This window comes from Anopheles marshallii, chromosome 3 (genome assembly GCF_943734725.1).
Source record: "Anopheles marshallii chromosome 3, idAnoMarsDA_429_01, whole genome shotgun sequence".
NCBI lineage: Eukaryota > Metazoa > Arthropoda > Insecta > Diptera > Culicidae > Anopheles > Anopheles marshallii.
The window spans coordinates 29,100,803-29,124,633 of NC_071327.1; positions in this window are offsets into that span (position 1 = coordinate 29,100,803).

The following is a 23,831-nucleotide window of genomic DNA, read 5'->3' on the forward strand; positions in this document are numbered from 1 at the left end:
GAGCCCGAAGAATCTTCCCTCGTACGCTCGTACCGTATGCGAACGGGACGATCGTATGCAGATCGCTGGAATGATCAGTACCTCCGGGGAAAGTTATTTTCTTCGTTTGGGAAAAAGGTCATCTTACGGTGGGTGAAAAATGCTCCTTTCGCCGTGCGTCTTCGCGCTTGCCGGCAGCAATGTAAACATCACTGGTGCGAGCCTATTAATGACTGCCGCGGGTCACGGCATTGCGTATGGCCGTGTGTTGTTGCTTTGGTTATGTGGAAGGCGCAGCACCGGCACCCGTCAATCGCCGGGTAGATTTTGAATTTATTTTCCTGCCAGTCTGTGTGTATTTCTCGAGTGGTCTCCGGGCTGCGTCTCCCGCAGAAGTGTGCGTCGGAGTGGGCTCAGACTACGGTTAGACATTGCTAGTTGGTTAACAAATTATCACATCTTAAGATGGAACGCGAAGAGCAATTTACAGTATTTTAATGAGCTATCTGTTGACGGTGTTAGCTTTTTCACTAGAAGGTATTGACGTTGTGGGGATATATTTGAGTTTAACTGTTATTAAATCTTCTATTATTGGAGATGGAGTTGAAAGGTTTGGGGAGTTTTTCAATGAGTTCAATGTTAAACTCTGAAAGTTTACCAATACTTTTCATACTCCATGCCATGCTCATGCTCATGGTTATGCTCCAAGTAATGTTCTTACCACTAAATATAAAGAATGTTAAAAAAGTGTGGGTGACTAGTTGTAAAATACTCGACAAGTTCAATGTCGTTTCATAAATTGTGTCACAATCATTGTTCTAGGATTATCTGAAGATTTTATCGACTGTTGAGTTGTATTTCACACATTTTTACTGCCAAGCTGCGCATCCAAGGGCGTCGAATCACAAACAAGTCCATTATATCTGTCTGGTGAAGTTGGGTATGTGAAGCCGTTACATATCATAACAACATGTTAAATGAACCAACAATGGCGGTTATCATGTATGAAAATTCGATTTGTTTATGCCCTAAACATATCAATAGAGAAAGTAATAAAAGAAACATTTCAATAAAAGTTAATGAATCGTCCATAGTTCTTTATTTTTAAAGAACTGCTGATGCAGTTTAAAGAGAAAAAAACCTTTTTGTTTTTGTGAAAAAGAATATTTTTAATGGCGGTTTTTTACATTGTAATGAAATTTAGATCAACACAACATTACTAAAACAGGTTATTTGCACTCAGGTCACTCAACATTTTCCCATCATTTCCGCGAAATGTAATGGCCGGTACAAGCGTGTTTTGTGTAAATATTAACTTGCACATTTCCGAGCAGCTTGTAGTCCTTATCGCCGGACTTAATCCTCCGTAGCGCGAAAGCAAATTAATCCTTCCTGATTCTTTACCCATTTATGCCGGCAGTAAATTAGCGGACGGCAGCAGCAACATCGTAACACGCAACATCATTTTACAGCGTTACAAAACATCAGCACCACCGAAACCCGAATTACTGCAATCCGCCCCATTTTGGTGTTGTAAAAATTATAAACAAATAAACCGGCCCCAAAAATCGGTTTTATGAATTTACGGTTTCCAGCAATAATTTTCCCGCCCGCCTAGTATGTTTCGTTTTTTTTCCCAAGAAAAATAACACACCGTTCAGGCGTGAGTTTCGGGTCATATATTTCCAGCTTTCCAGCTTCGCGCGTACCGATTTGTGAGAAGGCGAGGGGGCAAAACATGATGAAACAAAACAAAAAGCAAACTCTCATTCGAAAACTGAAAAGCGCGACCGTGTACCGCATCATCAGGTTCCGGGTCTCTGGGGAGAGAATCGGCCGAACCGCCATAAAGGAACCGCCACCAATAAATTTAAACTGTTTAAAACCGTCTAAAGTAGCAGATGTTTACGACTTTTTTCCCCGCCAGCTATGATGAAGTCGCTAGAACCACTTAAAGTGGCAGCGAAAGGTGTTGTTTTTTTTTTGTCTTGTGTCTTTACCAAGTGCCTCGTTTTAACACTGTTGCACACAAATGGGGAGATTGTTCGCCGTTTTTACACCGGAAGATGCATATATTTTCACATTTATTTCCACCCCACACAGTTCTTAGTACACTTTAATCATAAACGGGTACGGGATGGGGGTAATATTAATTGGTTGTTCGCGACAGATCTTAGGTCACTTGGGATGCCCTCTTCTTAGTATTGGAAAACTGGTCCAAGGTGGCGGTGAGAAAATTGGATTTTTTTTTTGTTAGTACACTGACAGATGCGCTTCTAATTGTCAATTTTATGACAATTGTAAATTGGAAAAAAATTAAAACCATTCCGACCATCCCAGACAACACGATTCGCCATAAATCTGAATCGTGTCTGCCTGCTCCACCGAGGCAATTTCCATTTAGAACTTCCGGTTCTGATTGTCCCCCTGGAAGTCAATGTTGCCCTCTTTTAGTGACCTATTCACCATTATTGGAAGTATTCTACGGATATTGGCAGTTGTGTAGTACCCAATTCTGATTCGTTTCATACCAACAAAACATCATCCATTCCTTCATCCAAAGCGAAGCTCTCTCTACATTTAGACACCACACACACATTCGCCCGTGACAAATGTACTACCTATTAAATTGATATTTCGAAGCGATATTTCCGTAAAAAATGGTATCCCATTGTTGTTGACATAAATTGTGCGGTAGCAGAAGCTAGTGCGACAACGAGAATAGCCATAAATGTCACCGGCATTTGTCTCGCGGCCACGGCATTGCCCGGGAATCGTTTGGCAGCTCGTCAACTAAACGCGCTGCGGTTTTCGTTTGGTGCGTTCCGGGCACGTGTTCGAGGAGCAGGATCGACGTGCGTGTGTTAACGGCAGTGGTGTCGTCATTTTTAAAGTGAAGCAGGTTTTTTTCCCTTTTCACTCTCTCCCTGCTTTCTTTCCGATAGGCTATTATTCACTACCACAAACCCTCGAGTGTTCTGACATGTTCCGGCAGGTTGGATATTTGTCAAAATCACCTCCATTTCGGCTAGTATGTTCCTGCTGGAAACGGTGTACACGCAAACGATCCGCCTAATCGAAATCTTCAAGTGCTTGTGGTTGTGTGTGGGTGCGGGAAAAATGCGTGACACGTTGGAAACTACTTAAGAAATCGGAAAAATATGCCCAAATTGAGAGACGTACAGGTGAACATGGGTACACCATTGTTAGTGGCGATAACATGTCAAAGGTGAAGAATGATCTCTCACTTCAAAGCTAGTTAAACCATGAAATTGGAAAATATTTTCCAAAATTGTTTTATCTTCTTATCTTCTGATTCACTTACTTATCGTTCGTATGTGGTTTTGTAGACATTGTCACTTGTCCTGATGCACAAATAAAGTCGTTATAAGAAATGTATCGAATTCTTCGCGTGTTTAAATGTTTTCTTGTGGGTTTCCAACGAATTATTTCTTCCAACAAATTAAAATTGTAGTTATGGAGATCATTGACCGGTCTTCTTTGGAAAGGACCGGAGATTGACCGGAGTTATGGGTAAATAAAGTCAAAGAAAGCCAGAAATGACAGGCCTAGACCTATTGAGGCTGCTGTGCCGATATAGAAGAATGAAAGTTATTCATTGGATTCCTCAAATTCATGTAAAGTTCAAGATTCCTGAAAATTTTATAAAGAAAAAAAAACTGGCTGGCTGACGATCACAGTGCTATTTTATTTAAAAATCCAAGTCAACTTATAGAATTGAGATCGAATTCTCACTTCATATACTACAACTAGGGGATATCTTTAAAATATACGAATTGTCTTGTTCAACTGCTTGATAGTTGTAAAAATTTATTAGTTCCCACATAAACGACGAAATTTAGAAAACCTAAGATTAATTGTTTTTTTGGCTTTGTTTCAGATTACATATTGTTTTTCATGAATGTATCGTAACATAAAAACGTTATTTTCTCCAAAATAAATTACGTTGTTTACTAATAAGAAATAGTTATCGTTCTTGTGTTTCTTGTTAATTTCATACTTTACTTTAACATTACGCCCTCAGTTCGTCGTTCAAATGTAATTGTAGTTAAAATAATACTGATTTCTACATTGTTGTGCAATCATTTCAAATTATTCAAGCTGTAATGAACTGTCGAAATGTACATAAAACATCCTTCGGTTCCCGACTTCTGTTGAGCTCTTCAATCAGTTTAACATCTTTTTTTTTGTGTGCCATCCGATACTGTTTTTCATTGAACCGTATCCTATTTTGGATCGGTGGCAGAACAAAAACAATTCAATCATCATATCCGTCCGCGCGGCTCGGTGTCGATCCCTCACACTCCCACGCATCGATCAAGAAGATTGTTTTACGTTCCGGTACTGAAGGTGCAGGGGACGAAGCTGCAGGGCGTAGCAGCAAAGGAAGGAATGGGTTTTGTGTGGGTTGCCCGCAGACTTTTTGATACGACACGGCATAATGGTCTCGAAAATCTGTTGATTTAGGACACCTCCTGTCGGGATCGGTTTTAGGTGTGGTTTCGCAGTTATTCTCGACCCGATGTAACTGTTTGATAAAGGGAAATGATTAAAGAGCGAAAGAGTGAGAGAGAAAGAGTATGTCAGAAAAGCAGAAAAAAGTGTAAAAACGTTGGAAAAACAACTTCAAACACGTCCATCATCAGAATGGACACTTTCTGCCCGGTTAATACCGTTTGCATCGATTGACCTTTTGCGGTATCGAATGATTTATTGTGGGCTGGAAGGAAAACAACAAAATCAGAAAAAAGCGAACATTTAATTTCTGATGACATATTTCTGGATGTTTCCAGCAAGCGCAAACACAACGACAGCACTAAAAACCGGAAACCATTGATGGTCAAAGGCGTTTTTGGAAGGATGTTCAAATATTCGCAATTTTGTTGCGCAATGTAGGGTAATTCAATTCGTTCCTAGCTGCACAACATTTGTAACAATTCACACACTAAAGATAACAAAACAAAATTTCACACACTCGTTCGTCACAACAGATGATCAGAAAAATGAATAATCCAATTAATATTACCTCGAATCATTATTTTTTGCCCGATTCATTATGCTGCTCCGAGATCGCGCATGACCCGCCCGAAGGAAGGAAGTTTGTTTGATTTGTTTCGGTTCGTCGCCGGTTCAATTTGCCACAAATGGCTCTAGCGACCTGTGCTGACAAATGATCGCTTGAGGGGGAATTTTTTCCTATTTTTGGATACCCTCCCGCAATGCTTTCGCAAGAAAGTTGTTCCATTCTCCAGGGTTGTTTCATGGAAAGGAATTTTCAAGGGCAGTGTACATTTGGATGCGCAAAAGGTAAAAGCAGCATAATATCTGAAAAATCATTACATAGCTATTTTTAGCATACTTATATCGTTGCTTTTCGCATGAAAATTCACAATCATTAATCGATTCTTTAATATGATGAAGAGCGTTTTTAGATCACCATGGAAGCAAATACAGGTGTCACATGTTAGCGGAAACCTGATCGAACGTTTATGAAGCCAAACAAACAATACAGATGAAAGTGTTCAGAAATCAGCTGTTTTGCTGCTATACCACACATGCTGCTGCAAAATCTGCAAACTTTTCTTATTTGACTTTTCTGCTTCAATTAAACACATCCAGGTAATTGGTGCTCAGAAAATGAAAAATAAATAGCAGACATTTACCGGAAAATGCTAGCTGCTAAAATGCGAAATCTTGTTGCTATAACAGTGATTGATAAAAAAGTTCAACATTGTGGATGGAATATGTGTAATATATTATTTTTTTGTAAATTCTATTAATAAGACAAGCATATATATCTCTCTATCTCTATCTCTCTTTCTCTCTCTCTCTCTCTTCAATCAATATTATCATTATTATATTATGCATATGTAATTTTTATTACATTATAACTTCAAGAGTATGTTTGAAGACAATTTTCTCCAAAAACTCCAGTAGGTACATTGGTAGCGGCGCCGGTATTTACACGACAGGAACGGTACAAAATCGCATCCGAACCAATCCCCCATACGTAGTAAACCAGAAATGGCAGGCATAGACCTCTTGCAGACTCTGATGGCCTTAACAAAAAATTGTTTGGACGTTGTCAATGTTAATGACTATAAACTTATGCATATGTTTAATCTAACGTTTTCCAGTTACAATTAATAATTTGTGCATTGGGCAACTTTTCCGACCGCATATCGACGGACATGATAGCATAAAATCAATATTTTTGACATTAAGTTTAAAGCATTTGCAAACGTATTATCATCGTACGTAGATTTTTTTCACTACGTTCTTAAACCAAGCAAAAAAAATACATCACTGCGAACAACTAATCAGGCTTGTGGATCCAGGAAGCATACAATGAAAAGCCAATTTCTAGGAAACAAGTGGGAAAAAAGGTGTGGAAAAAATAAATTTTGAGTATACTGAACTTTGCAATGCTGCACCATATTCATACATTAATAATGCTTTCTTTTATACGCAACGAGCGCATTAATTTGTTAAGCTTCATTTTGTGCGTTATTGTAATCAGCCTTGACTGTCTGTCGCTTACCGAAAACGTGATTGCTTAGATTGATTTGGTAACCTTTCTTGGAAAGCTCGTCACCGGCTTGAAACTACCACGAACAAGCATTAACGCAACGCAAACGAACCAGCTTCTCCAACTGGTTCCCAAAGTGAATTAGCTCGTAATGCGAATTAATGCAAAAGTTATGCGCAAGAAAGTCGTTCAGCACTCACCGACGCTAATGGGAAACTTTTTCGCGCAAAATAACTGGCGACGAGCGAAGGAATAACAAACAACACAACGGAGAAAATGAAAAGAAACGCAAATGAAGATGAAAGTAAAAGCGTCATATTTTTGGCTGCACATGCTTATCGTTTGTTTCGCACAGAACGACCAACTGCTCGTCGGGCGAAAGTTTGTTTCTCGCCATCTCTTGTAACGAGCCGGCACCGGCAGCAATTACATATTGCAGGTCCTCCGTTGGGCAGCAAACGCAACAGACGCGACAAGACAAATAGCCGAATTATGAGCTATACGTATCAAACTTCAAGCCAAACAAATGAAAAACCGGCTGGTGGAAACAGACGTTGGGTGTTATATGCACCAAACAACAACAACAAAAAAGACATCCTTCCCACCCGTGTTTTTGTTCTGCTGTCCTGCGAAAAGCCACGGCACGACAGTATCGATTGCAGATTATTTTGTTTGTGCACCAATCGCACCGGGTAGCATAAATCGATACGCGCGGTACCATTTGTGTTTTGGATGAAAGTTTTGTAAAGCCAATTAAATTAACCCCCCGCCAAGGATGGAAAGAGCCCGCCCGATTCAATGGCTTTCCAGCGGGTGGTGTAGTATTTTGGTTTTTGGTTTTTGTTTTGCTTTCTTCAACTCACAATACCTTCGCAATACGACACTTTAACGCTCATACCTAAGCGATCCTTAGTGGCGGAATAGGACGACTTTAGGCAGATATACGGTGACGGTGTGTAGAGCTTCTTCTTCGGGCATTCCTCGGATATCCAATTTTATCTACCCTCCACAGAGGGAAAAGGTGGGCACGCGTATGCCAAGACGGGAAGGTATCAAACTTTAATGACATTATTGCAAACAGATCGTGCAAGCGGATCGTTCTCGCGGTGGTATCGTTTGATATCGAATGTCGAGCGGTGAAGTTGATAGCATAAAAAGATGACAGAATCAGATTTAATACGATAGGTAATGGTGTAGATAGGCAGTGTGCTGGGAAATTCCCGGAAAAAGTAATGATACATACAATCGGTACAAATAATGGGAGCCATCGAACAAGGATGTCGTAGGTGGTAGTTTAAAGGATGATGTGCGAATGCAGCGCTAAAGAAGCACTATTGCAGCTCTTATCCAGCGCTGTTGCTGTCTTGTTTCTATTGCGCTATTCTTCTTCATTTCTTCTTGCACCATACTCTTATTCGGTTTCTTTTGGTTGTTCTTCTTCTTCTTCTTTTTTATTTTTTCTCCTTCTTCATTTTATTTTTCACTGCATCTTTATTATTCATATTTTTCTTTTGATACTTCCATTTCTGTGTTTTGTGATCCAAAATTCATAATATACCATATAGACGTCGTAACACTCAAAAGGCCGTTAGAATTACACCGCCTATAAGTAAGCAATTTAAGTCCTGACAGTTCAGCAATTCGAGACCTTTCATGCGATCGAACCAAAGTTTTCTAAGTGCCATCTGAATTAAAGGATCTCCCCAAGTAAAATTATGCAAATCAGTACACCCAAATAAAGTTGTTGTTTAAATTGCAATCAAAACATATTATTTGTTGCTAACGTCAGCTAAACAGCAATACATCATACTGTACAAACACAACGCAAATACCTCGATAAACAACACTATCAAGATCGCACCTGTTTTTGCCCGTTTTGTATCGAGGGGGAAAAGGTCATCTTTCCTGTGCACAGAAATCAAAAAGGCCACTAGCAACGTGCCACCGTTGCCGTAACCTCTGCCTGACCGAGCAACAGGAAGTACATTTCCATCTTTTTTACCTAAATAATTAACAGGCACAAATTTCCACCGATCCCTTCGTGAGGCCAGTTAAACCTTCCGCGAATTTGTGAAGCGCCAGCAGGAAATTGGGTTGCCTTTTGATTGTTCCCGAGGGGTTTTGTGTTGAGTTTGGGGGGGGGGGGGGGTTGACAACATGATGTAGAAACATGGTGACCATCGGTGTTTTTTGCCTATACTACTTTCGAGAAGTGAGCTATCATCTTTTCCTAGGAACATGTTTCGGAATCTATGATTAGCATGGAGTTGGATGGGAGTTTCGTTTTTAGTTTTTACTGCAAAAAAAACATGCTGCCAGTTTGAATTTGACATCAACTGTGGTCAGATTTTAAGCGTTAGAATTAAGCGTTAAAAACATCGAATCCAAAATATGGTAAACGCGTTTTTCATGACACTAAACAACACAGGTTTTCACGTTCCTATCAGAATGGCAATGTTCAAAAATGCTTTAAAAACATTCAGCCACACCTCAGGCAGCTCAAATTCCTCAACCATCCTTGGCTTATGCTGAGAATTTAAAGGACAGTTGGTAAGCGAAAGCGAAAGTGTACGGTTTTTTACGTCGAAACAGCTGGCATCTTGGCTTGGTTTGTCGTCCTGCTATACTCTACAGGACAACATGCGCCACCACACATACACACAGAATTCTTTTTAGTTTGTTTTCATCTTCAGCTTCCCACCGGAAATTAATAATTCATGAGCTGAGGCCCTGTTTTTGGCGTGAGCCGGCTACACGCGGTGATCAAGAGCCGGTTCGTCGTCCGGGTGCCAAGCATCGGGGGCCCTCCCGGAAGTCAGCGCTCGTTTCCCGAGCCGGGGTTCGGGGTTTGTTTGTTTTATTCTGTCCAAAAACATGCCACAATCCGGGGATGTCCCATCCACGCGCTGCACGGAGAAGGTGATAAGGATGTAGAGAGGCAAAGAAAAAAGAAGCAATAGTTGTTCTTGGAAGAGGACAGCGAAAAATGCCATCCCATCCTTTCGTACCCTGCATCCGGTGTGGGGTCGGAAGTGAACGTTTTGCAGCAGAGGGAGGCTCGGATAAGGATGTCCGTTCATCCAACCGTCGTATTGTCGGGAGTCAGTTTAATGGCCGTTTAAATGCTATGGTGTTGCTTGTAATTTTGGGCATCAACCTCTCCCGCATGTTCGGACCAATTGCCCTACCCAGAAGCACAACCCTGCGGGAAGAGGTCTACCGAGCGGTTGTATTTCGACCGCCTTCGACAAGCGGCACTGCTGCGACTGCTTGGTTGCCAAGGAAACCGTTCCCAGGCGGAGATTGATTTGGTTGATTTGATTTAACGGGCCGGTCTGACCGAAAAGTAACCGAAACAAAATAACGTTCCTTCGGAGGCCCTCAAAGCCCTTAGCGCACATAGAAAAACCACATCGGGGCCATCGGGGTCGGTGTCTCGTAATGGAGGACTGTTTGCTTTGGGATTCCGGCATAGGCTCGAATGCGCGCAATTGTCAGTGTTTCGTGGTTCGTGTTTTCTTTCCTCCAGTGCTGTGTTGGGTTGAGGCACATTTAAAATTCATACGATTGCTACCGTACACCGTGGTGGCACGTGGTGAAACACGGGGCAGAGGAAATAACTGGAATATGGTTTTGGTTTGTGGTAAGTGTACTTTAAAAATACGAATGGAAGGGAGTTTGTCGATGCTGTATTGAAATAATTTATTATGAAGGTTTAACATTTTATGCAACACGACAAGTGTATGTAGGGGAAGTTGTATAATTTAGTTAAAATCTTTTTTTTTCCTTTAGATTAAATTTTTCTACAAGATTACGAAGACATTTATCATTAACTCGATTAATTTCTACAAACTCTTCTATTTCACTTTACTGTCCAGATTAATAGAATAAAGCTACTTTAAACATGCTTTAACGATTATATATTGATTCATTAGTGATTGTTCAGAGATAGTAGCGATTATGTAAAAAATGAAGCTTTTTACCACATTTTTTATCATCACAAGAGAGTTTAAATAATGAGAGTTGGACACTTTGACACATGAAGAATGTAATAATTGATAAATGTTTCAAGGCATAAGATAGACTCAAAGCGAAGTTACAGACGAACGAAAGAGCTCGTCTCCTTACCGAAACGCACATTTTGATTGTTCATAAGCTGCATTTGATTTTTGATTGTCATCTTCACAACAGTTGCGATAACTTTTAAAGATTATTTGTTAAAATGCGTTTCTTTGTGCTTAAATTCTAATTAAACGTCGGCTGATCTGATTTGTATTTTCTTATATCGAATGTTGAAGTATTGAATTCCAATGATTTCTGACGAAATGCCAATAACAACTTATAGATGATTTTTCTCAAAGTTGATTTAAGACTTCATTTTCGATTTTTTTTTTACAAATCTTTAATAATAATGACATAACAGAAAATTTAATTAAAAAATACTCTTTCATTCATCCTTTTCTCTCTATTAATAAATATATTCACTGTTTATGAGTTATATTTTCTGAATCTCATGAATATCTTCATCCTTTTAATAAATGTTGATTGTGACGGTTACATTAGCATCTCGCAACTAAAATTCGTTAACATCGTTCAAATATTCCCCTAGGTGCGATGTTATTTTGCCCACTCCGGTTTTATTTTCGAATAAAATATCCTTTTCCCACTATCCAGCATAAAGAGAGGGGTTCTTTTGAATCTGAATCACCCCGACAAAACCATGCTGACCATATCCATCCCGTTGCTGGTGAACTTCTTTCGTTAAGATTGTTTCGTGCCGGAGATAAACGATTGGAATTTAAAAATATTAAGACATCCCAATCAACACAGACATGAGTGCAGGGAAATCTAGGAGCAAGCCCTCATGAAGTATTGGGAATAGATTGATTGAAAGCAGTTCCCTCATCAATTCCGTGTGAATGATGCGAAGGGCTGTAGTTTTTCCCCACGCTGGATCGGGGAATTCGGTTGCGTTGCGTAGTGCGCATGAGCAAAGATCCGTGTGTTCATCCGTGTACGTACACAAACCGCTCGGGTTAAGGGCAAATACAAGGTGGATAAGGGGTGGGAAATGGTGTACGGTTCTACTGGTGGTGTCCCGCATCATAACCATAGGTTGAGCGTGTACCGTCGATCCGTGTGCCAGTCGGTGGATGGCTTCGGTGCGGGAAACATCGACTGAAAACATTTCCGACCATTTCAACGCTTGTAAGCGAGAGTTTTTAACAGCGCTGCATACGACAAACACGTTCGCCACGTGGATTATTGAGTGTTGTTTTTGTGGGATGCGCTTTTTCCTTTTTCCGACAAGTGCAATCCGGTACAGTGTAAGAAGTGCAGTGTGCAGCGAGAAAGCCCGATTAAAGGCTGCACCGCACAGTGTGTCGCCGCATTGAGTGAAGTAATTATGCTTATGATTTCTTTTCCGAGCTGCTTCTCGTACGTGACCGAAAGACCGTCAAGGGATGAGGGGATTAGAGAGATAAATCGGTTACATACGAGCAGTGGACTCCGGAGTTTGTGTGATCCATTCGATTCGTTCCGGGCGGAATGACAGCGGAAGCTGAAATGATCGTGTCCCTCGCGTAAGAACATCAGCGGAACAGCGGAAGGAAACATAATTTTTCACCGCTCGCACAACCCTTCCCCATCACAGCTGAGATGCTAATGTCTTCAGACGGGCGGACCGAAGTGGCCTTACCGTCGTACTACCGTTCTCAACTGCTGCAATCCATCACTCACGCGCTTCGCCGGAGCAAGTGGTAGCAGTCATGGGGATTAGGAGGAAGAACTCGCGGGAAAAGCGGCAACAAGAAAACGAAAAGGGTTTGAAAACAGGCGGGCAAAACGATGTACAAAAGTTTGATCATGGAAAACTCGTACCCATCGTTCGATCGTAGTAACCCTCGCTGCTGTATGGAAGAAACGGCACATGTGTTTCACCAGTGTGTTGCGTGTTTGCGTGTGATTGCGTCTAGAGAGTGTCAAATGGGAAAAGATATTACGGCACCAAAAGGCAGAGCCCGGTGAGCGGCTAACCCGTTCCCAGAGCGTGGCAACAGTTGGGTGACAAATTGGGAAAATTAAGATACTTTCTTCTGCTTCTTCAAGTTACAGTGGTGGGTGTCGAGAGTTATCGGGGGGGAGGGGAAAGGTACGCCGCCTGGGATTAATGTCACTGGAGAGATTTTGGAAGTATCTCGTCTAAGTAGGCTGTTTTGCATGAAATCTGTCCGTCGGTTCTGTAACCCGCTTGGTGTGCACGGCCAAGGTGTGCGCGGAAGCGGAAGAGCGCGAAGTGCGGCGAAAGAAGTCTGGAAGCATCTTGAGAACTTCGTCTTTTTCGGGAAGGGCGATTGAGGTGATTTGAGTGAAAAGGGCACTAGAGGGTATGCCAAGTTTATTAATAATCCCGGCACGATACAGTGTCGTCTGCGCCGCAGTAGCGTTGGTGCGTGCTTTGAAACAAAATATGACAACCACTGTTGTTGTTTGTACCTGCAAGTGTGTCGAAAAAAACACGTGTCGGTTTCGGCGCCATCGGTTGTGTGGAAGAAATTGTGCAATCAAGAGTCCTGTGTTTTAAATGCCTCGGGTCGTTTTCGTTTTTCTTGTTTGTTTCAGTATTTTAACTTCTAGACAAAAGCCTGATTCAGTGTAGTGTTGTTTACCATCGATTGTAACCTTGCCGTCAGAGACCGGGTGAAAAAGACCGGAACGTGAGTGAGTGGATTATGGTTATGAAACACCGTGTGGTGTGCTGGAATAACGATAGTTTTGACGAACGCATTAAATGAAGTGTTGAATGAGGTGTAAAAGAAGTGCTGTGTGAGCTGAGCGATTGATCGGTGCTAGGAGGAGAGCTTGAAATTTGTGCTTCTACTCGGAATGGTAAGCTTTTTAACATATTTAGAGTTTTTTCCTTTATTTCATTCTTTAGTTGAACAAATAGTATTCGATCGATTTGGTTTATCGATAAAAAACAAAATAGATTTCAATATTTGTTTTACATTTTTTGTGACCTTGACAGCGGAATACGGACAAAAAATCTGTCATTTGTATCTGAGCAATGATAATGAAGTCCAGACTGTAATAAATTGTTCACAGAACCGCATTTGACAATACGTTCTCAGATATGGTCGACTTCAGATGACACTACCGCATAACAGATTCCATCTTGTCCAGGCCAATTACGTCGACTCCAAGAGTAACGAGGCAGCCATTTGTTTTATATAAACTTATTGCTGATTATTGTTGCTACGTAGCATTTTCACTCATGTTAAACATATTGAATTCATTAGCGAAAATATGATGAAAATATGACGCAAGACAGCTAAAAATAAACACTTTTACCAAACCGGCATTCTTGGGAACAATACCTTTGAAGGCGTTCCAAATTTCACCTATCTTAGGTCAAAGGTCAGCGCCGACAACAACATCGATGTTGCGATTTGGCCAAGGGTGCTGGCTGAGCAAATATCTTCATTCAAAACAGCTGCCTGCGACAGTTGAGGCTCAAATACACACATTCGCCTCTGAGGCATGAATTTTGTTCAAAATAGGTGAAAATTTCTTAGTCGTGTTCGTAAGAAAAATGCTCAGAAAAACTACAATTGTGGAGCCGTTACGATGAAGATCTCTATGAGTAGTACATTAAACTCACTATCTTTCCCTATCACTAAAGTTCCGAGTGGTCAGAGCTCGTGTAAAAGCTGTACTACTGTTCGTCAGTACCAATCGCTATAATAATCTTCTTGTTTCTTGTTTAATTCATAAACCGTTGGCGGCCCTTAACTGATTACTGTCTTAAATCATCCTGAGAATTTTTATTTAGACATCAGAGGTTCTTACTTCACCGAAAGCATAATCTCTGGCAAAAAACTAAAACTTACCAGTAAATAGTTTTGATTTCCAACACAACATGCAGTTTGAAATGTATGAAATACTCATCTAGCGAAATTCTGCGACTCATTAAATGTAACTAAACAATAGCAACAAGTGTTCGTAAATCGTTCGTAGTTAATAAACCAAAACATCCATCCATTAAATATTCATGCAATTTACACCCGTTCGCACAGTTTCTCATTAATCCATTACGCGTACGGCTAATAAATTTAATAGCTGCATCATCAGCACCGATAATGCAGACAAACGCTTTGTCAAATGCAAATTACCACCCACAAAATTACCACCGCCACAGCCACATCATTTCATCGATCGGTTTCAAGATAACAGTATTAAGCATCCACAATACCGAGTAGATTGGGCGGAATCGGATCGAACCCTGCCGGTCATCAGAAGAACGTTTCGGGTGGGATACGCGTACCGGATAAGGCATGGACGGCCCAAAGCAAATGGTTCGGATTAGCATTTTGGTAATTAAATTCCCGTTTAGCATACCGCTTTGCGCAGATAATTCCTCACCAGCACGCAAGCAGAAACATTCCTTGAGCGATGCCGGGAAACGTGTTGCATCGGTGGGTGGGAGCGTTCGTTTAGATCGTTCCTTCCTTCAGAGCAGAGCCAGAAAAGGAAACATGCCTTTCTTTGATGTGCTGGAAGGTGTTTGTTTTTTGGCATTGTTTTCAGCCAAATTGAACACGCATGAATGACAAATGCGGATGGCTATTAATAACCGCGCTACCGTACCGGTTGCATTGGCGAAGCATTGCATTGCTGTGGAGGTGTGTGCAATGCAGCGGAAGATGTTTGCTGGGTGTTTTTAACGTGCGTCCCTAATCGCTGCTGCCTGATTGCCGGATGTATAATGCTACAATCTGTGTTCAGTGAGCACAAAATGCAATGAGGCAATCGAGTTGAAAATGATAGTGCGTTGTTTATACCGTCTAAAAATAATAATTTTGAATTCATATCACAGTCCAGTAAACCCGTCCAGTTCCAGGTGGGGTTTTAGAGCGCATGCAAATTAATTTCTACCTGATAGGAGCTGCTTTTCGGTAAAATTGAATGCATGTTTGTTTATCGAGCATCTTTGTCGACCTGTCAAGCCGAATCGCTTGTTGATGCATGATAGCACAACAAATCGAACCACAAACGAACGACAAAAAAAATACAGCAAACTCCTGAGTGTGCTTATGATGAACAAGGTATGAAAAATGCGTCATTGCCGGAAAGCGTCGTACGGGTGGAGTGGTTGCGATATGAATTATGCATACGAGAGCTTAATTTATGAGAGTGGTAGATTGTTTCTTGCTCCCAATCTACCATGTCGAGGATGAAGTTGATTATTTAATGGAGTTTTGAAAATAGATTGCTCGTGTTATGGGGAACGGGTAAGCTTTAATAGTTTGCAACAGTGTACGGTGTGCAAGTTTCGATACGGTTTTATCGCCGCTAGCGATAAAAGCGTCTGAAATGTTGTGATGAGCTGAACACTATTTATGCATAAACGCTGCCATATTTGAAGTACACTTATGTTATTCTATACGTTAAGAGGATTATTTATGCAATATTACTGCGAGAGTGTTAAGCATGCTTGACGATAAATATTACACTATTATTACAATGAATATATTTTGCATCTTCGAATTTATTCAAAAGCGCATCCGTTTTACAACGTGCACATGCCTCATATATTAAACGGTTATTTGTATCCTTTTTAGTTCCTTTTTGTGTTTGTTTACCTATTCATCTGTTTATCTATTAAATTATTTATCTACTATCTATTCAATTATTTATCTATCTTTTATCTATTTAACCATTCATCGCTTATTGATTTGATTGAACTCTTCTTATTTCATCTTTGTTACGTTATGTTGTTAATGTCATTTTATGTTTTACATTTTTATCATTTTCCTTATTTTTATTCGAAATATCGTAAATTGTAACACATCTTGCATTTGTATTATTTCTTACGCGAATAATTTTAATGATAATAGATAGTTGCAACATAATTGGCAAGAAACTTTTATTTTATTTATTTTGTTTTTTTAACAGATACAGATAAATTGGCCAGTAAATGGGTTACAGTAATAAAAAGGTCAACCCTCAATAACATAACAGCTGCCTTCTAAATTCCATTTTGAACAGAGGTTGATCAAGAAGATTAATTCTTGCTTCGTGAAAATTAAGTTTCCATCCCATTGGTTCATTGATCGATCCTTTGATGGATGCTTGACTGTACCTCGACAACTGCCAATCGAACGCTCGTATCGCAATGTCCACACCATGATTTATGCAGCAGAACCGTCAAACACGTTACCATTAATTTGGAATCTATTGGCAAATGTTTGCCACCAGCCTGTGTGCAAAATCACAAACACACGCCGCTAACGTCGCTTATCGGAAAACGAACGATCCCGTTACTTCGTAACACCAATGCAGGAGATTTCACGCTCCATACGGCGCGTATATTTGTGTATTCCCGCACATAAACTATTGATTTAGAAGGGACGCTAATGAATGAGTAATTGGCTAACTTTTCGGAAACATGTCGCGTATCTCCGCGTGTGCGTCCCGAGGCCGTTGTCGAATGTGCGGCGGTGACATTTGAAAATGTGGCAGAATAATTAGCGCACTTTCGGTTACCTTAATGCTGCGGGATGTTGACCCACGCGGGATGCGATTTCTGCCACCGTTCTGGCAACCATGAATGAGCTATTTTCCCGGGAGACCATTATCTTTAAGACAGTAGTGCATTAAATCCTGCCATCCTGGCGATGCGTTAAGTGGCCGCTGTTCATGAAAATTCATGGTTCCATTTGGGAACGGACGGGAAACTTTGTGGTGCGATACGTGAGGTCGCTACATAAGCAATTACCGCCGTACATCGCCGCAGAGCTAATGTAACCATTCGTCGTTGAGAAGCTTAAGATGTATGAGAAAATACGTGACAGAAACCTTCCCTCAGCAGACAGGCTGAATCGTCTCAATCGTATTGGATAACTATGTTAGTGAATCGATCAGCACGAATTTATCGACCTTCCTTCGGATCACACCGGTGACTAGAAAGTTAAAAATGCTCCATGGATGGGGGATCGAAGCATCGAAGGACATGTCACTAATTTTAGATCTAATTCCGAACTTAACCTACACACCACCACTGATTGTGACAGTCATCAAACTCGTCATCAAATACGTCAGTACTTGTCTCTATTGTGATCCTTTTGTAGTTCAGACATCCGTTTTCGGTTTAAAGCGTTTAGTTTCAACCACGCGATCGATTTGTGTCTATAGATAGTGTAACATTTAGCTTTGTCTGTATCTGTAAACTTTAAATAATGAACAGCATAAATTATTCATTCCCCTAAGTCTCGGGCTAAGTCAAGGCAGTGAAACGCGCCGCAGGGTTTTCTGTGAAACATTAACAGAAGACTATAATTATGGAACACTGAACGCAATTCTAGAAATACATTTGAGAATGTCCACATTTGATATGGGTGACAGCGTGTTCTACGTAATGGTTCCAGCACAGTTTGGATTGATGTGCGAAAACATTCTGCTACTTGCGGGCATTGCGATAGTTCCGGGAATGTGAAAGGTTCGACGAATTTTCGTAGATTTGGTCATAGACGTGGGTGTGCAGAAATTTGATTGGCAGGATTGATGAGCTTGGGAAGCGACAAAGGTGTACGGGCTATTCTCTTGTATTGCGGTGTGTTGGCAGACAGGGCTGCTGGTAGGGCGTACGTTTCGTCATGCGGGTTGCGATTCGTTGTTTTCCCTTATTCACCGTTGATTGATCAGACGTTTGGAGTGATCCGATTATTGTTAAGTGACGGGTGAGCCGAAGCAATAGTCAACGTTTTGCGAAAAGTTCAGTGACAATTTTGTTTTTTCATATGTACGTGAGCGCAGATCGAAAAGGGCACAAGTTTTCGAAACAAAGTGAAATATTCATAAGCTTTAGATGGCATCGGGCCCTCACACGATGATCATTGGTTTGTTACTTGTCCAAGTATTTTTTCAATTGATTGTAGTTAGAATTGGTATATTCACTGACATCATTGGGTGGGTTTTTATGCAACAATGAGGAGAGTCAAAACGGACGGACCCATCAAACACGCGTAGTGCGCAAGATACGAAATATTCTAATAAAACTTCTACTACTACTGACATCATTGGGTATTATTTTTCTTTTCCCCTGACATGGCGAACACTTTGATACTGAAAAGAAGAATATTATTTTGCTGATCAATGAGAAAATCTTCGTTGAGTTGTGACCGAACTAAGTTACCAAGTGGTTGATGCGTTTTATCAGTCTCACTATCATAACTTTGATATCTACGTTAGTTGCGTGGATGGGGCTGGTTCTTTTCCTTAAAAATTTCATGGACAGTTATTAAATACAAGCAATAAAATTCACATCTTAAAAGCTGATCACTAAACTAAGTAACGTCATGTAAAGAAATGTTTTAGTACAATTAAACATAACTTTCATCGTAGTGCGTTTGAAACATGAAATCCTTCTAAGCTAAATCCCCTATCTTACTAAAATAGTTTTATTTACATACGTGGTATGTATCATCGTGATTGTCATACGTTACTGTTAACACATTCATCTAATGGGATTATATTTTCATCTTTTCACACACCTTACATCCCAAAGCATGTTGTCCAACGATGTACTTTTAACCCACAGTGTATGTTCTTCTCCTTGGTTTCGGCTTTCGGTTTCTCCTTGGTTCTTCCTTGGTTCCCTTGGATTCATGTATCATTTGATTGCAAAAATTTGTTCACTGCATTCGCATGAATGTATTAGCATTTGAACGTGTTGCTACCACAGCGCTCTGTAATGCGAATTCTATTTCGTACGAATATTTTGATTGCCTAATTTCAAATGCAGAATCAGCTGATGGAAACAACATTCGGTAAGTTCACAAAGAAATGCAAATCGATTAAAAGGAATTGAAACGCAATAAACATGTAAATATTCAGTAAAGAAACGTGCATCGGTTGGAACATTTTGCCTTAACCTTACATTCCCTTTACATAAATTAACCCTACTGCACCATTTTCCCCTAAACAGTGAAACCCCTCCCCACGAAGAAAGCATAATACGATGAAAAAACACCGAAACCATTCCGCATACGAGGGTCCATTTTGAAAGTGAAGTTCCTTTTGATGCCGTACCGTTAGCACTTTGTTGCATGATTCTTTTTTTTCGTTTTACACCATCCAAAAAAAAAAGGAAGCGACTTTCATCCGGTAGAACCCAGGAAAAGTGTTTGATAAAATTGTATTGTCCCGGTTTGGCCGGTCACCGGTTCGGGCGTGATCACAACTCGCTTCCGGTACCTTTTCAGGGAACCTTCCGACTCGTTCAACAATGTAAAATCAATTGAAATATTCGGTTCTTTTTCTTGCATATGCGAAAACACACATATTTGCCAATCCGGGTACGATACCGCAAGTGAAGTGAACCGAGCGAGTGTGGTGCGAATTGTAATGGCCGCTATAAAATGGGTCGTAAAAAAGCTCATCCAAGCGCTTGTCCGTCCATGTACGGCGATCGTCTGCCCGAAGAGATGCGGAACAGTTCCAATACGATAGTAGATCGTGCACGGGGTTGTGCGTCCGGTAGGTGTACGAATGTGTGCGTGTAGCTGTGTGAGTACTGCACTTTTGACACGATTGGAAAGTGTGGGCACATTCCGTGCCCGCAGCATTTAGGGCTAGTTTCTTTTTCTTTGCTTTCCAAATTGAAGGACATTTCCAAATTGAAGCACAATATTCATGAGCTTTACAGTGGAGTAGCAGTAAAAAAAGGGCATCATGCAATTGATGTTTGAAGTGCGAACGATTCAGCAAAGCTGTGGACAGAAAGAGGATAAACTGTTGGAGAGCAATGTCGGAATCCGGTTTGCGAAACTGACATCGCAAAAATGGACGCAATAAACAGCACACAACCAAAGGTTAGACAGACTGAATTGTAAAAGCAAAACAGCTTCAAAACAAAGCAAGAACCAAATAAAAAAAAAACACACACACACACACATTTACACAAATCGAAACCAACCAAACCCATCTTCATGGTGGTACGGTAGCGCAAACGAGCTCATGAAAAATACAACGAGCAAAACGGTCCCAAAAGGGGTCGCACGTAATACGATTCCGATCCGAGACGATGCGTTCGGGGAAGGTTGAAAAAAAAGGGTTCCGGGACTTTTTTTCTCTGGGGGCAATCGATGGGTTGCGTTGCGTGCATCAAGCTCGAAGTTGTTTCGTGATAACCCTGGACGGGGCTGGGCATGAGCTGGTGGGCCGTATTTTATTCCACCATTAAGACAAGGATGATCCGTAAATGAGCAACACAAACAAAAGCGTGGGTCAGCTCGAATAAGCTAACGGCGAACAGACTCGGTCTTCGGTCCATCCCCGAGCCGGTACAGGGGGACTTCGCTGCTCGTATTGTTGTTTACTTGGGTCAGTTTAGTTGTTGTGTTGAAGATTTGTGAAAGAGTCCACGGATGATGAACATTTCAAATTCACTCACCCGGGTTCTGGATGACAGGCAGATTTAATGTGAATCAGCCTACGAACTTCGGTTGAGACGGCAAGATAATCAAATAACTGTATGGTGTTTGTAATGCGGAATGGTTTTCAAAATAAATTATATAATAGTTTTTAAGTTAACGTAGTTGCTAAGGCGACGAATACATCTGCAACATATTGCAACAAAACGGCGTTGTGATGTAGATCGAAGTGATCTTATTAGTGTTGACAGATTAGGAACTTCAAGTTGCTGAGACAGACTTAATTCGGATCGGATCGAACCGGAGATGGGGTTCGATTTGATTAGGAGTAGATTAGAACTCGAGTTGATTCGAATTTATTGGTGTGCATCTTTTTTTTTACCGTCGAATCTTAATCATTTTAATGTTTTTCAAGTTTGTGATGGTGTTTTGAACTCCATACTTAATATTCTTTTCATTGATTATTCATCGTTAATCGACAATGGCTTAATTATACATTTAATATTATATATATTGGTAGTACATCGAAACTGTTGGAACTTCTTACAAGTTGGGATCGGGAATGAAAATATAATCTCAAAAATTTGTCAAAAACTCGTCTGAGGTTAGTTGAAGTAAAAGCATTGACACGCTTTTGTAGACGAATGCTCGTTCTCAGTTTCCCATCTATGTTGTCGTCGATATATTTCTTCCGACATTTTTTATTTTGATAAGAAATTATGCTTGTTTTTTAATCACCAGTAAAAAAAAACATTTGATACTATTTCTTTTTTAATTTTTCGGCTTTGAAAAACAAAATCAACTTGACGAGAATTGTGCCAACCGGGAATTAGGCTCACAGAGAACCTCGACTGCGTAGGAGTCACGCACCCGGACGAACGTTCGCAAATATTGAAAGAACCAAAGATTGGGAAGCAATCAAGCCGCTAGAACCAGGAACGTGTACTTCACGCCATTCATCTACCGCCGTCTGTCTTATTTTTGGTGTATCGTCGTTTCAAAAGATATTTCCAATTCGTTGGAGCACGAGACTTCTCTGTTCACAGTCCCACCGGGTAGTATTATTTTTTTTGCTTTGCACGCTTTTGTAAATACTTTCCCATTTCATGCAACAGTCTCGTTTGATCTGATCATTTTCAACGGGACGAGAGGCGTATGTAGCGTCGCTGGGCTAAATGCAAAGTGTTGCCGAAATCCCAGACCCAATCCCGATCTTGCCGATACGGACGGAGCGCACGGAACGTACGGAACGAAGGGCATGACTGTCCAAGATGCTGCACGATATGGTGAAATCGAGAAAATATGGAAAATTTCATTCCCATCAAATCGTTTGTTAATCGGATTAGCTTGTTTTCCGACAGATCGATTTCGTTTGCATACTTTTCCATCAACGCGCGCGTTGGGCAAGTGCCTCCTGTAACGTCGCGGAATGCCGATCCGCTTGTCAATGCACCCGAGACCATAAGTTGGCTTTTGCGGTGCGGTATGGGTATGGAGTTGCAGAAAATTGGGAAAACTTTGCCAAGGAAACGCTTCATTGGGGGTTCACTGTGGTGAGTGGCACGCGAAGCGTTTGCTGTTGCTAATTCTCGGAAGGATATTTTGACGATGGCACCCGATTTGTATTTCAAGATTTGATGATTAAAAGTCTGGCCGTTGATTGCATTACTGATTAAGTTGAATGTCGTGAAACCCTTTTTTGGACGCGATGAATCTGAGGGCGATGAGTGCTTTTGTGATAGTCTAAGTTTAGACATCGCATCAAAAGTAAATGATGAATTTATTCAGCAATCGGAGCAAGAACACGGAGGAAATTTTGCGGAGAAAGCTGTGAAAGTATCGCTTTTTGTTCCTTCTTTTGAAAAAAAAACTTTTTCAGAAAAATGTGATAGATTCCGTTTTAATTAGAAGTACTCATTTATAGGAGCTACAATTTAATTCGAATTCCACGGGATAGTTAATTTCAATGTTGTATATTCTTTAACACTTTTTCTTCACAATTGCTGTGTGCATACATTTTATTTTTGGTAATATTACTAGATTTTTTTATTTTTTTTTCTCGGAAATAACGAATGAATTTCTGAATCCGGAAGGATTTCTCGCGGTTGATAGAGAAGATTGTGGTTAACAGTGTATGTAACAACATTTTAGTTTAGAACTGCTGATGTAATCACTGTTCAATTTGTAAAATAAGGCGTGATTAAGGAAGTTATTTTTTACTCAACTCCATCAACTGAAGCACAAGTTTTACCAAGTGAAATTATCGATAAACTTGATCCAACGTTCTGCTTCGCGCTCGAACGAACTGCAACGGGGCATTCTGTTTTATCGCAATTTGACGACAGCAATCGTGCAAAACTTTCGTGTGCGCGCCGGAATGCGGAACCTTTGCCAAGAAAGAAGGCAGGGTACCGTCAAGCAATCTTTGTCAGCTAGGTAGTTCTGATTAAATCATCCGTTTATCGCGAGGTTCAATGCACAACCCGGTTCCTATCGTCGCTTTGATATTGCTGCACGAAGGTACCCGTTCACTCGTTTGCTCGGGTGAAAGCTTCCATCGGTACTGTTTCGCACAAGATAGACGAGCTGTGTTTCTTCCATTTTTTTTCCTTCATTAAACCTTTTTCCCATTGCTTCCCAAACGCTTGGGATGCTGTTGCTGGGAAAATGGTTCCACATCGCTGGCGTAACGAAGCAATCTTCGTACAGCAGCTGATAGATTATGCTCATTTATCAATCAAGGTTGTGCGGAAGGATGGATATTGTACCATACCATACGCTACCCTTGCGTACCCGGGCGAATGTCCGAGCGAATGGCAAAGTTTAATCGTTCACGGGCAAAGGTCCGCAGCAGTTGGATGGAGCCT